The sequence below is a fragment of the Procambarus clarkii genome, chromosome 7, assembly GCF_040958095.1.
Source record: "Procambarus clarkii isolate CNS0578487 chromosome 7, FALCON_Pclarkii_2.0, whole genome shotgun sequence".
Lineage (NCBI taxonomy): Eukaryota > Metazoa > Arthropoda > Malacostraca > Decapoda > Cambaridae > Procambarus > Procambarus clarkii.
Genome location: NC_091156.1, coordinates 36403106 through 36417552, shown reverse-complemented (window position 1 = coordinate 36417552; position 14447 = coordinate 36403106).

Below are 14447 nucleotides of genomic sequence, written 5' to 3'. Positions count from 1 at the left end.
CACACTCGAACCCCTCCCACTCAACATGGCTGAGTTCGCACCCTCGACTCCCCGGTGAAGTGAAGCGTTCATACCCAGGTGACACGCACAACGATAGCGTCTCACACCAACCCTGGGAAATTTGCCTTAACACTGACACGAATTTCCCCATTCCCATCGACCGCTACAGAGCACTAGCAAGTCTAATCATCACTGGTATGGGATCTACGAGTCTGTTGCTGCTCGTATGCACATTCCCCCACGATCCCAGATCACTTTACCTCTACCCCTGCATACAATAATGTCTTAAACCCCTCCAAGCGACGACTTCGGCCGGATTCTGTGACGACCGATGTCGCAGGTGAAGCAGGAAGCATCAGCAGTTGTAGTCCAGCCACCACGACGCCCTATACATCAATTTGGCCGAATTGAGTACAGGAAGCGTCTTGGCAAGGTGGCGGCTGTGTTCAGAATGCCGCTACACAACGGCTATCCCCACGTCCTTCTCGAAATAACCAATGAGAGGAAGGCATACAGCGGCCTACCCCTCTCATCCAATCAGCGACGGTGTAGCATAGCCCCTAGGGCAGCTCCAAGATGGCCGACCAACATAGCGGCTCATGATGTTTCTAAGATTGCGGCTGTCTCCATGACAACCACTCAAGTGGCCGGCGAGCGTGGGGCCCCACATGTCCACCCACGCCTGCGGCCTAGCCGTTCGCGTGCAAAGTTGTCTGGCTCCATGCCATACAATGAGATGATGCTATCAGCTCTAGCACTGTCCACAGACATGCCACCCCGGCCAGGGTAACATTTTTGGACTGCTGATGACTGGGGCTCGCACATGAGCCCAAACACTAGAGGTTTCGGTTGCTGGTTACCAAACTTAAGTCCGCCCACTTAACAAGTGCATTTAACAAGAGTACTGGTTCCCACAGGCATAAGAGCACTATTGTAAGTGAGCTGGTGAACCATCTCCTCACATTGACCCTTCCTCTGCTGCCCTGGTGTTTGACCCTTCCTCTGCTGCCCTGGTGGTTGACCCAACCTCTGCTGCCTCGGTGGTTGACCCTTCCTCTGCTGCCCCGGTGGTTGACCCAACCTCTGCTGTCCTGGTGGTTAACTCAACCTCTGCTGCCTAGGTGGTTGACCCAACCTCTGCTGCCTCGGTGGTTGACCCTTCCTCTGCTGCCCTGGTGGTTGACCCTTCCTCTGCTGCCCTGGTGGTTGACCCAACCTCTGCTGCCTCGGTGGTTGACCCTTCCTCTGCTGCCCTGGTGTTTGACCCAACCTCTGCTGCCTCGGTGGTTGACCCTTCCTCTGCTGCCCCGGTGGTTGACCCAACCTCTGCTGCCTCGGTGGTTGACCCTTCCTCTGCTGCCCCGGTGGTTGACCCAACCTCTTCTGCCTCGGTGGTTGACCCAACCTCTGCTGCCTCGGTGGTTGACCCTTCCTCAGCTGCCTCGGTTGTTGACCCTTCCTCTGCTGCCCAGGTGGTTGACCAAACCTCTGCTGCCCTGGTAGTTGACCCTTCCTTTGCTGCCCCGGTGGTTGACCCAATCTCTGCTGCCTCGGTAGTGGACCCTTCCTCTGCTGCCCCGGTGGTTGACCCAACCTCTGCTGCCCTGGTGGTTGACCCAACCTCTGCTGCCCCGGTGGTTGACCCAACCTCTGTCTCCCCGGTGGTTGACTCTCCCTCTGCTCCCTCGGTGGTTGACCCTTCCCCTGCTGCCCTGGTGGTTGACCCTTCCTCTGCTGCCCCGGTGGTTGACCCTTCGTCTGCTGCCTCGGTGGTTGACCCTTCCTCTGCTGTCCCGGTGGTTGACCAAACCTCTGCTGCCTCGGTGGTTGACCCTTCCTCTGCTGCCCTGGTGGTTGACCCAACCTCTGCTGCCTCGGTGGTTGACCCTTCCTCTGCTGCCCTGGTGTTTGACCCAACCTCTGCTGCCTCGGTGGTTGACCCTTCCTCTGCTGCCCCGGTGGTTGACCCAACCTCTGCTGCCTCGGTGGTTGACCCTTCCTCTGCTGCCCCGGTGGTTGACCCAACCTCTTCTGCCTCGGTGGTTGACCCAACCTCTGCTGCCTCGGTGGTTGACCCTTCCTCAGCTGCCTCGGTTGTTGACCCTTCCTCTGCTGCCCAGGTGGTTGACCAAACCTCTGCTGCCCTGGTAGTTGACCCTTCCTTTGCTGCCCCGGTGGTTGACCCAACCTCTGCTGCCTCGGTGGTGGACCCTTCCTCTGCTGCCACGGTGGTTGACCCAACCTCTGCTGCCCTGGTGGTTGACCCAACCTCTGCTGCCCCGGTGGTTGACCCAACCTCTGTCTCCCCGGTGGTTGACTCTCCCTCTGCTGCCCCGGTGGTTGACCCTTCGTCTGCTGCCTCGGTGGTTGACCCTTCCTCTGCTGTCCCGGTGGTTGACCTAACCTCTGCTGCCTCGGTGGTTGACTCTTCCTCTGCTGCCCTGGTGGTTGACCCAACCTCTGCTGCCTCGGTGGTTGACCCTTCCTCTGCTGCCCCGGTGGTTGACACAACCTCTGCTGTCCTGGTGGTTAACTCAACCTCTGCTGCCTCGGTGGTTAACCTAACCTCTGCTGCCCTGGTGGTTGACCCAACCTCTGCTGTCCTGGTGGTTAACTCAACCTCTGCCGCCCCGGTGATTGAACCAACCTCTGCTGATTCAGTGGTTGACCCTTCCTCTGCTGCCCTGGTGGTTGACCCAACCTCTGCTGTCTCGGTGGTTGACCCTTCCTCTGCTGCCCTGGTGGTTGACCCAACCTCTGCTGCCTCGGTGGTTGACCCTTCCTCTGCTGCCCCGGTGGTTGACCCAACCTCTGCTGCCTCGGTGGTTGACTCTTACTCTACTGCCCCGGTGGTTGACCCAACCTCTGCTGCATCGGTGGTTGACCCTTCCTCTGCTGCCCTGGTGGTTGACCCATCCTCTGCTGTCTCGGTGGTTGACCCTTCCTCTGCTGCCCTGGTGGTTGACCCAACCTCTGCTGCCCCGGTGGTTGACCCTTCCTCTGCTGCCCTGGTGGTTGACCCATCCTCTGCTGCCTCGGTTGTTGACCCTTCGTCTGCTGCCACGGTGGTTGACCCAACCTCTGCTGCCCTGGTGGTTGACCCTTCCTCTGCTGCCCTGGTGGTTGACCCTCCCATTGCTGCCCCGGTGGTTGACCTTTCTCTGCTACCCCGGTGGTTGACTCTTCCTCTGCTGCCTCGGTGGTTGACCCTTCCTCTGCTGCCTCGGTGGCTGACCCTTCCTCTGCTGCCCCGGTGGTTGACTCAACCTCTGCTGCCTCGGTGGTTGACCCTTCCTCTGCTGCCCTGGTGGTTGACCCAACCTCTGCTTCCTCGGTGGTTGACCCTTCCTCTGCTGCCCCAGTGGTTGACCCAACCTCTGCTGCCTCGGTGGTTGACCCAACCTCAGCTGCCCTGGTGGTTGACCCAACCTCTGCTGCCCTGGTGGTTGACCCAACCTCTGTTGCCCCGGTGGATGACCCTTCCTCTGCTGCCCCGGCGGTTGACCCAACCTCTGCTGCCCCGGTAGTTGACCCAATCTTTGCTGCCCTGGTGGTTGACCAAACCTCTGCTGCCCTGGTGATTGACCCTTCCACTGCTGCCCCAGTGGTTGACTCTCCCTCTGCTGCCTCGGTGGTTGACCCTTTCCCTCCTGCCCTGGTGGTTGACCCTTCTTATGCTGCCCCGGTGGTTGACCCTTCCTCTGCTGCCCTGGTGGTTTACCCAACCTCTGCTGCCCCGGTGGTTGACTCTTCCTCTGCTGCCTCGGTGGATGACCCAACTTTTGCTGCCCCGGTGGTTGACCCAAACTCTGCTGCCCTGGTGGTTGACCCAACCTCTGCTGCCTCGGTTGTTGACCCAACCTCTGTTGCCCTCGTGGTTGACCCAACCTCTGCTGCCCTGGTGGTTGACCCAACCTCTGCTGCCCCGGTAGTTGACCCTTTCCTGCTGCCCCAGTGGTTGTCCCAACCTCTGCTTCCCCGGTGGTTGACCCTTCCTCTGCTGCCCCTGTGGATGACTCTTCCTCTTCTGCCTCGGTGGTTGACCCTTCCTCTGCTGCCCAGGTGGTTGACCCTTCCTCTGCTGTCCCGGTGGTTGACCCTTCCTCTGCTGCCCTGGTGGTTGACCCAACCTCTGCTGCCTCGGTGGTTGACCCATCCTCTGCTGCCCTGGTGGTTGACCCAACCTCTGCTGCCTCGATTGTTGACCCTTCCTTTGCTGCCCCGGTGGTTGACCCAACCTCTGCTGCCCTGGTGGTTGACTCTTCCTTTGCTGGCCCGGTGGTTGACCCTTCTCTGCTACCCCGGTGGTTGACTTTTCCTCTGCTGCCTCGGTGGTTGACTCTTCCTCTGCTGCCGCGGTGGTTGACTCTTCCTCTTCTGCCTCGGTGGTTGACCCTTCCTCTGCTGCCCTGGTGGTTCACCCAACCTCTGCTGCCTCGATGGTTGACCCTTCCTCTGCTGCCCCGGTGGTTGACCCTTCCTCTGCTGCCTCGGAGGTTGACCCAACCTTTGCTGCCTCGGTGGTTGACCCAACCTCTGCTGCCTCGATGGTTGACCCTTCCTCTGCTGCCCCGGTGGTTGACCCTTCCTCTGCTGCCTCGGATGTTGACCCAACCTCTGCTGCCCTGGTGGTTGACCAAACCTCTGCTGCCCCGTTGGTTGCCCCAACCTTTGTTGCATTGGTGGTTGACCCAACCTCTGCTGCCATGGTGGTTGACCCTTCCTCTGCTGCCCAGGTGGTTGACCCTTCCTCTGCTGCCCCGCCGGTTGACCCTTCCTCTGCTGCCCTGGTGGTTGACCCAACCTCTGCTACCTCGGTGGTTGACCCATCCTCTGCTGCCCTGGTGGTTGACCCAACCTCTGCTGCCTCGGTTGTTGACCCTTTCTCTGCTGCCCCGGTGGTTGATCCAACCTCTGCTGCCCTGGTGGTTGACTTCCTCTGCTGCCTCGGTGGTTGACTCTTCCTCTGCTGCTTCGGTTGTTGATCCTTCTTCTGTTGCCTCGATGGTTGACCCAACCTCTGCTGCTCTGGTGGTTGACCATTCCTCTGCTGCCCCGGTGGTTGACCCATCCTCTGCTGCCCTGGTGGTTGACCCAACCTCTGCTGACCCGGTGGTTGACCCTTCCTTTGCTGCCTCGGTGGTTGACTCTTCCTCTGCTGCCCCAGTGGTTGACCCAATCTCTGCTGCCCTGGTGGTTAACCCAACCTCTGCTGCCCCGGTGATTGACCCAACCTCTGCTGCCTCGGTGGTTGACCCTTCCTCTGCTGCCCTGGTGGTTGACCCAACCTCTGCTGCCTCAGTGGTTGACCCTTCCTCTGCTGCCTCAGTGGTTGACCCTCCCTTTGCTGCCCTGGTGGTTGACGCAACCTCTGCGCCGTTGGCTAGGATTATTTCTGCCCTGCCCCTTGGTAGTAAATCATTATAAGTTAGTTATTCTTTTCTGCAGTCTCTCAATTGCTGCCCCAATACTCTATTCAATCTTCCTCATTTCCCCCTTGATAATATCCCTCTATTCACCTCTTTTGTTTGATCATCTCACATTCCCATTCTGTGGCCAAGTACTTTTTCTGTTCCACGATTATCTTCTCAACCCAAAATTTACTCCTCTCCTCCCAGTCCTCCAAAGTTCTTTCAACAGTTCTATCTACTCCTCCTATTGTGAGTTCCTCCATGCTGCTCCTCGACCTAGTTACTCTTCCTGTGGAAGTCATTGTAAGACTACTATATTATAAAGCGTACCAATTACCTTACTTTCTGCTTGCTCGATAGGTGATACCTGCTGGTTAGTCGTCTTCAATGTCTTGAGTTTCCAATTCCTTCATTCACAGTTTCCAGCATTACCAGTTAACTTTCCACTTTCCAAATTTTGTATTTATGTACAGTTTCAACCTCCCCCTAAACACACTCACAGCACGGCTGGTTACGTCTGACCCGGGCGGCGGACAGGCCTAATTTTGCTCGTTTATAAGTGGTGGAATCCCTACACGCTTCCGAGAAGACCGACGCAGAAAACTGAAAAAAGGAGACTCCAGCTTCACAAAAGAAGGAAGACTCCAGCTTCACATAAGAAAGAAGACTTCAGCTTCATAGAAGAAAGAAGATTCCACAACTCAAGAGGACAGCAGTTCTCGCCTTGCCATCCCCAACTCGGTAACCTGCCCCCTAGCCTAAGCCGGCCTGGTGCTCATAAAGCCTCATATACACCGTGCAGCTGGGTTTAGTCCAGGTTCTGTCTCTCCAACCTCGACGTTTCTTCTCACCGGCTATTCTTCAGCTATACCCACTTCAATATTCACCCGAAGAGTATCTAGTCAAATATTTAATTGATTGATTGATCATGACTCTGTGTGTGTGTGTATGTGTGTACTCACATAATTGAATATGCGGGTGTTGAGTTCTGTCTCTTTGGTCCCCCCCTCTCAACTGTCAATCAACTGGTGTACAGATTCCTGAGCCTACTGGGCTCTATCATATCTACATTTGAAACTGTGTATAGAGACAGCCTCCACCACATCACTTCCTAGTGCATTCCATTTATTAACTACTCTGACACTGAAAAAATTCTTTCTAACGTCTCTGTGGCTCATCTGGATACTAAGTTTCCACCTGAGTCCAATTGTTCGTGTCCCACCCGTGCTGAAGAGTTTGTCTTAGTCCACCCTGTTAATTCCCCTGAGAATTTTGTAGGTGGTTATCGTATCTCTCCTTACTCTTCTGTTTTCCAGGGACGTGAGGTTCAGCTCCTTTAACCTTTCCTCGTAGCTAATTCCTCTCAGTTCCGGGATGAGCCTGGTGGCATACTGCTGAATCTTCTCTAACTTTGTCTTGTGTTTAACTAGGTATGAACTCTAGGCTGGAGCTGCATATCCCAGGATTGGTCTGACAATCTGTGTGTCTGATTGGTGTGTGTGTGTGTGTGTGTGTGTGTGTGTGTGTGTGTGTGTGTGTGTGTGTGTGTGTGTGTGTGTGTGTGTGTGTGTGTGTTAAAATCATGAAGAAATTCACACGTGATGAATAATCTGAATATTACAACACATTACCATTGCAGTAATTCAATTTACGCTTTTCACAGACGAATATAATGAAGCCAACAGATGTGAGTGAGCGGGCCAGGTTTGTGCACCTGTGGATGTGTGGATTGTCCCACCGATCCATTGCTCAGTCATCTGGTGTGAGTGTGTCGACGGTGTTCAGGTGGATTCGTCGTTGGAAGCTTGAGGGCAACGTCGATACAAAGAGATATAAACGAAGATTGGATAAAAAAGTGTTCACCAAGAAATCACGGATTCTGGTGACTGCATTGGACTACATGCGCATTCTAAATGTCGACTGTTTGCCATCTGTTTATTCACAATATTTTTAAGGAGAACAAAGCAGTCCATATTCCTTTTCATTTTCCAAAAATATGATACATTTTGCTGAAAATCACATATTCATAAGATATATTACATGTGTGACAGGAAACATTGGTGGTCGTGCAATCTCTGTGATGACAGTCACAAGATATTAAAAAACAAAGAAAAAAAAGTAAACTGCAAAGGTGTCTTCACAGTGAGGTAAACTGTAGGATAAACCAGAGGGAAAAAACATTTAAAAATACTTTACTTTAAAAATAAATTAAACAAATTAAAAAAATATCGAGGCTTGGCTCTAATACAGAGTGCGCAAAACAAACAAGATGAACAATCAAATTTACATTACGTTAAGGTGCAAAATAAAATATGGTTCGGAATATTGTGAGTTAGTCTGACTAAATCCGTTACCCCACCAAGATGTGTTAACAGGTCTACTCAGTTGAGCACACAGGAGTAATCTAACTCATGTTGGGCAAGGACGCCCTATTTATACAGAATATCGGCCGGGCTGATGGCGCTGGTGACTTCTTTAACTATTAACCGGCTTTTTAACTGCTTGTTTCGGAGGGCGTGGTCTCCCAGTGACCCAGGTGCGAAGTGGGGCGACGGCCAGTGGTGCAGGGGAGGAGACTGGTATACGTCTAGACGTCTGGAAGTAGTTGTTGTTGTTGTTCTTGGCTGCAGTTCTTGATTAAATAGACATGAATTAGTAGAATAGGTGAAAATGGAGCAGGCCGAATCTCTTACTAGAGATTTTACCATGACACATGTCATGACTTGTATAAAATATTATGAAAGTATAAAGTTTTTGCCCGAAACACATTGCGTAATAGTGGCTTTAGGCATTGTATGTACTAGCTCTATCTATATATATCAATCCATTAATGTAACATCACTTGTATGTATGAACCTTACCTGAATAAACATATTTATTTATTATTTATTTATGAAGGTGGAGGATGACAAATTAGCATGATACCATACCAAATCATGACAAATTTCTCATGATTTATTTAACATGTCATGACAGATATCTTATGACATCTACTATATATCATGACTTATATCACATGTTATGACATATAGACATGCTATGAAAGATATCATATATCAGTACATATCAAATATCATGACAGATATCAAATGTTGTGTCAAAGAGTCACCCCGAATATGCAAAACTGGTACCAATTTACAAAGAAAATACAATGTACAAATTATAAGAAAGTAGCAGCTTAGCTCCTTTCCGTAGTTGAATCCATCCTCCACTGGTGAAGTCTGTCTATAGGTCGGGGAGTAACTGGTGGGGGTGTGTGCTTCTTCCTTATTCCTGCTGGTGTAATACACAATAATGACACCTAATGATAAAAATACCCATAAATGCAGTAGTTAGGTTTCTGGTAACTTAAAATCTTAACCTAGCTATGTATAATTTATCTTCATGATAAAAATAAATTAATTATCACGTCCTTACTTTAATTATTAATGTATATCTGTAATATTTTATTCATCACTGTACTGAATAAATTATCTTGACATTTACTGCGAAGATAAACAACCTCAGCAAAGTCGGGGTGGATATCCCACCTCTTACCCGCTTCTGTAACCACTTAAATTATTATTTTATTTATACTTTAGGTCTTATTAATTATACGATCATAACTAAACTATTTATAGTTAATAATCATTAGCTTAAATTTGCCTATGTTTATTATTCAACTTTTTTCTTTGATTTCATTTATTACCTAGGTTGCCTAGCTTCGCCATACTCCCTTACTCGATTGTACCCCTGGCTTTGCCTGTGTCTCAAAATGCAAATTATTACTTACAGTGTACATGAGAGTACTTGTAAGCAATCTACCTCATTTTTCTTTTTTTGATCATTTTGTGTTTGTTTTGTATAGTCTTGTTTATATATTTTTTTCCCCCTTTAATATCAAAATTTTTATTTTATAATTGCCATTCTTGCCTTGTTTTCCTGCAACCAGCCTTTTTATGCAGACAAGTATAGACCCAGAACTAAACCTCTTATCCACTATCTATGACAATCATCACTTTAATGATAAAAATTGCAGATATTTTACAGTACATAATGTAAACAATGTATTAACACATAATCGCAATATCTCTGTAATCAACTTGAACGTTAGATCTCTAGGTAAACACTTCGATGATGTTAGTGCCTTGATTGCAACTATTGACAACAAATTCTCTTTTATTATACTTACTGAAACGTGGTTAAAAGAGGATACTACTCAACTCTTTAACATGCCTAACTACTCAACAATTCACAACTGTCGTCAAATTCAGAGAGGTGGTGGTACTGCTCTTTACAACCACCAAGAGCTAACATGCTTAAAAGTAATTAGAACTAGAGACTGCTGTGGGGAGTATATCTTCGCCAGTTTCAGAGTCAAGGGTGCTGAGTCTGTCCTGTCTGTGGGTGCAGTCTATATAATTCCTAACACTAATGTGTTCGAATTCAACTCGAACCTTAGAAATCTAATACTAGATAACAGACTGAACAAAAACCATCTAATTATCGCAGGGGACTTTAATATTGACCTCTGCGAGCCTGAACACCCTACTGCTGTTAGCTTCCTCAACTATATGAATTCCTGCTTCCTCATACCCTTAATCACTAGACCTACTAGAATCACTGATAGTACTGCCACGACTCTAGATCACATCTGGACCAACATAACCTCTCCGCTTACTTCAGGTATAATCACCGATAGCACTACAGACCATTACCCCACATTTATCTTAACTAACAATAACAAACCACTTCTAGAGACAAGGGAGTTAAGCTTTACGCTGCACAATGAAACTGCTATAGGCAATTTTATAACTGCTGCTGCTAATGTCAACTGGAAGTCCGAGTTAGGTAACATACGGGACATCAACCTAGCAGTGCAATCTTTTTTTCAAAAAACTGTCAGCCTTTATAACACCCACTGTTCTATGCTAACGAAACAAGTCACAACCAAAAGGCTAAACAATCCTTGGCTTACAAAGGGAATACTTAAATCCATTAATATAAAACATGACCTTGAGAAGAAGTATAGGTTAGGAACCGTCTCCAAAGAATTATCAAAGAATCACTCGTTATTGCTATCTAAAATAATTAGAAGAGCCAAAACTAAATACTACGAAGATAAATTTACCCAAACAAAGAGGAACATTTAAAAACATGGAGCACAATTTCACATATATTGGGATCAAAGAAGATTTTAAATAACAAACCAATACTCCTGTCCAATAACGATGGTCAGCTTTCAGCCTCTGATTCTGCTATTGAGTTCAATAGGTTCTGCTCTTCCATTGGGGCATCCCTTGCAAATGATATTCCATCTTCCAGTACTGATGTTAAGGACTATCTTACAGGTAACTATCCACAGTCTCTGTACATTAAGCCTACAAATTCCACTGATGTTAATGAGATAATCCTTTCCCATAAACCAAGTCTAGTGTCCTTGAGGAGATACCAACTTTAATATACAAAAAAGCCTCCAGATCTTTAGCCCCTGCTATTGCATTGCTCTTCAACAAGTCACCTGAACTCCAAACCTTTCCAGATATTCTAAAAAAAAGCGAGAGTAACCCCTGTCCACAAATGTGGTGATCTCACAGATGTTAACAACTACAGACCTATATCAATCCTGCCTAACTTATCAAAAATATTTGAAAACCTAATCTACGAGCAGCTTTACTCTTATCTAGCCAAACACAATATACTTAGCTCTTGTCAATATGGCTTCAGACCCAAAAAAAAAGCACTAACCTTGCACTTATTAGTATGATTAACTTGATTCATGCAGCTCTTGATAAAAATGAGTTCCCTGTTGGGTAATATGTGGGCCTCTGTAAGGCTTTTGACACTGTCAACCACCAAAACCTTCATCATCATGGAGTCAGAGGACACTCCCTGCAATACCTCAAATCTTACCTTACTGACAGGCTCCAGTATGTTTCTGTGAATAATTCATTTTCTCCCACCCTACCCATCAACATCGGTGTTCCTCAGGGCAGCATACTTGGCCCTCTCTTCTTTCTTATCTACATTAATGACCTTCCAAATGCCTCCCAACACCTCAAAACAATTCTATTTGCTGACGACACAACCTACATTTATTCCAGGCCTGACCCCCCTTGCTCTAAATGTCACAGTGAATACTGAGCTAAATAAAGTCCATCTTTGGCTAACTGCCAACAAACACACCCTTAACATTGACAAAAATTTCTATGTTCTGTTTGGCAATAAATCCTCTAATCAAATAAATCTCAGGATAAACAATACCCGAATTTGTAACAAAATAGATGGCAAATTCCTTGGCGTTCTCATTGACCATAAGCTGAATTTCCAGGGACACATTCTAAATATATCAAAAAAAGTTTTAAAAAACGTTGGCATTCTTTCTAAGATCAGATATTATGTACCACGCCCTGCCCTGGTGACGCTTTATTACTCCCTCATCTATCCATATCTCAACTATGGTATTTGTGCTTGGGGTTCTACTACCCAAAATCATTTACGTCCTCTAATTACTCAATACAAAGCTGCTATTAGGACAATATCCAACTCTGGCCCCAGACATCACTCGGTACCCTTACTCAAATCTCTGAATATATTAGATATTAAGTCACTACACATTCTCTCATGTGTATTGTACATATATAAAACGCTGAACTGCAATGCCAATCCTGACTTCAAAAGCTTCATTGAAGGTTGTAACAGAACCCATGAGCACCATACCAGAAACAAATACCGTTTTGATATTCCAAGAGTATGACCTAACCAAACTAGAAATGCTCTACAAATCAAGGGACCCAGAATTTAAAGACTGTACCTCTCTCAACCAGTTTAAGATAAAAACTAAGTACTACCTAATAAATTCCCTGTAACCTACCTTACCCCTATATTGTCAACCCATGTCTGGTTTTTTTAACAACGCTGTTTGTCGACCTAATTGTATTTGTGCTGCTTTTTCTGCCATGTTCCCCCCTTTTTTACTTTTATTTGTTCTCAACACATTTTATAGTTTAATCTCAATTACTATTAAGTTTTAGTCTTTAATGTTTTTCCTGCCCGAAACGCTTTGCGTAATAGTTGCTTTAGGCATTGTATGTACTAGCTCTATCTATAAATCTATCAATTTTTGTATAACCTCTTGTATGCATGTACTTTACCTGAATAAACATTTATTTATTTATTATTATTTATTTATTTATTTGGGGTTCGCATTTAAGTAGGAATGAAATGGGATTCCCAAGTAATCAAGCTGTTAATATTTATAGTTTGTGTGATGGGCTAAGAGTCGGGTACTGGTGGTGTAACGATGCAGCCCGTCCTCCCGAGCGCTCCTAACCTTCCTAACTGTAATATTAAATTGCCAGACACTAACCTACCAGAGTACCTATACACAGAAAACGGGACAATAAGTCAATTTCGTGAGCCGCACCAGCTTTCTTGTACATGATTTCTGGCTCTAGGGAAATTCTACGTCAAAATACGATGTACTATTCCGGAGAACGGTTTGGCATCTTTGGTGTAGGAAGACTCGTGGTTTGTACATATATGCTGTATAGCCTTGGAAGAACACAGAGTTCTTTGTACTGTATTATTGACATATGAATTGCTTGATATCCAGCCACACATCAGACAATGAAGAAACAACGAGGTTTTGGTCCATCCTGGACATGATAATGGTCCAGGACGGACGGAAACATCGTGTTTTCCTCATATTCTGATGTGTGGTTTAGTCATCATACCTTCTACAGCATAAATATGACTCATTGTCTCCACATGAACTACGTGATTTCTTTGTATCAGTAGCCTATGGATGTCAGCCTATAATTTCAATATATTCTAAAGTAATAGCGGATTATTTTCTATACGTCAAGACATATACCCCATATCATGACAGATATCAGGGGTCATGAATGACATTACATGTCATGACAGATATATCACATGTAATCACAGTGTTGGTTTTGTTTAAATGCTTTTCATAACCAAAAACTTGAAATCAAAATTTTATTTTAAATATTAAAAAATATTATTTTTAAATATTAGGGTATTAATAACAATACCTCCTCCACATAAACGAGCAAGTGCCATAGCTGTTAAATTAGCTATATTAGGCCTATAAGGCTCTAAGACATAGCCAAATTGGCTCCACCAGAAAAAAACTGGAAGAATCTTGAAAGGCCTTCAAAGTCACTTGACAAGGCTACTCAACAAATGTGATAACTGGTTAGAAACAGATCCAGTTGATATCATCAAGCTAGGAATTTCCACAAAAGTGGCTAGCGAAAAATTTGAAAAAATAAAGGAATAATCGAGTTTTATAGAAATATACTCCTTGTCACTAATATTGACCCAGATGAAATAAATCTAACTGAATCTGACCTTGCCAACTATGAAGACAAAATTCAGGCCATGTTAATACAAAGTGCTTGCAACAGAAAATGTTCCTGCTGCGTTGGGAACACTTTTATAGTCTACCCATACCAAAGCGAACAACAAGCTCATCAGATAAAGTAAATGAGCTACCTCAAGATGAGGATATTCCTCTAATTAGATCCTTACAATGGATCAATAATTGTAGTTAAACCTTCATTCTCCACAGGCTCATCTAATACAACTTCACGTAATGATACATTAACAGAATCAGAACAGTTTTCAGAAATTACATCCATATATTCCATGGATTCTGAGAATTCGATACACGAGGCTACTAAATTAACAAGCCTCCCAGATGAACCCAGAGAAAAAAGAAAAGTTGCAAATTGAAAATGAAGCCACAACAGAAGATGAAGATGCAGCTGAGCTGAATTAAAAGCTGAAGCTGAATTGAAAGCTGAAACTGTATTAAAAGCTGAAGCTGAATTAAAAGCTGAAACTGTATTAAAAGCTGAAGCTGAGGCTAAGTAAGAAGCCTTAAGCCAAATTGGTGATAGTCCTAATCACTCAAACCAGCCTCCTAGAGGTAATGCTGAACATGATAGCACCAATCAAGCCACCCAGCTCTCTAGAGGAAGTGGTGATATAGAAATGGCTATCATAAATCTCGTGCATCAACTTCTGGAC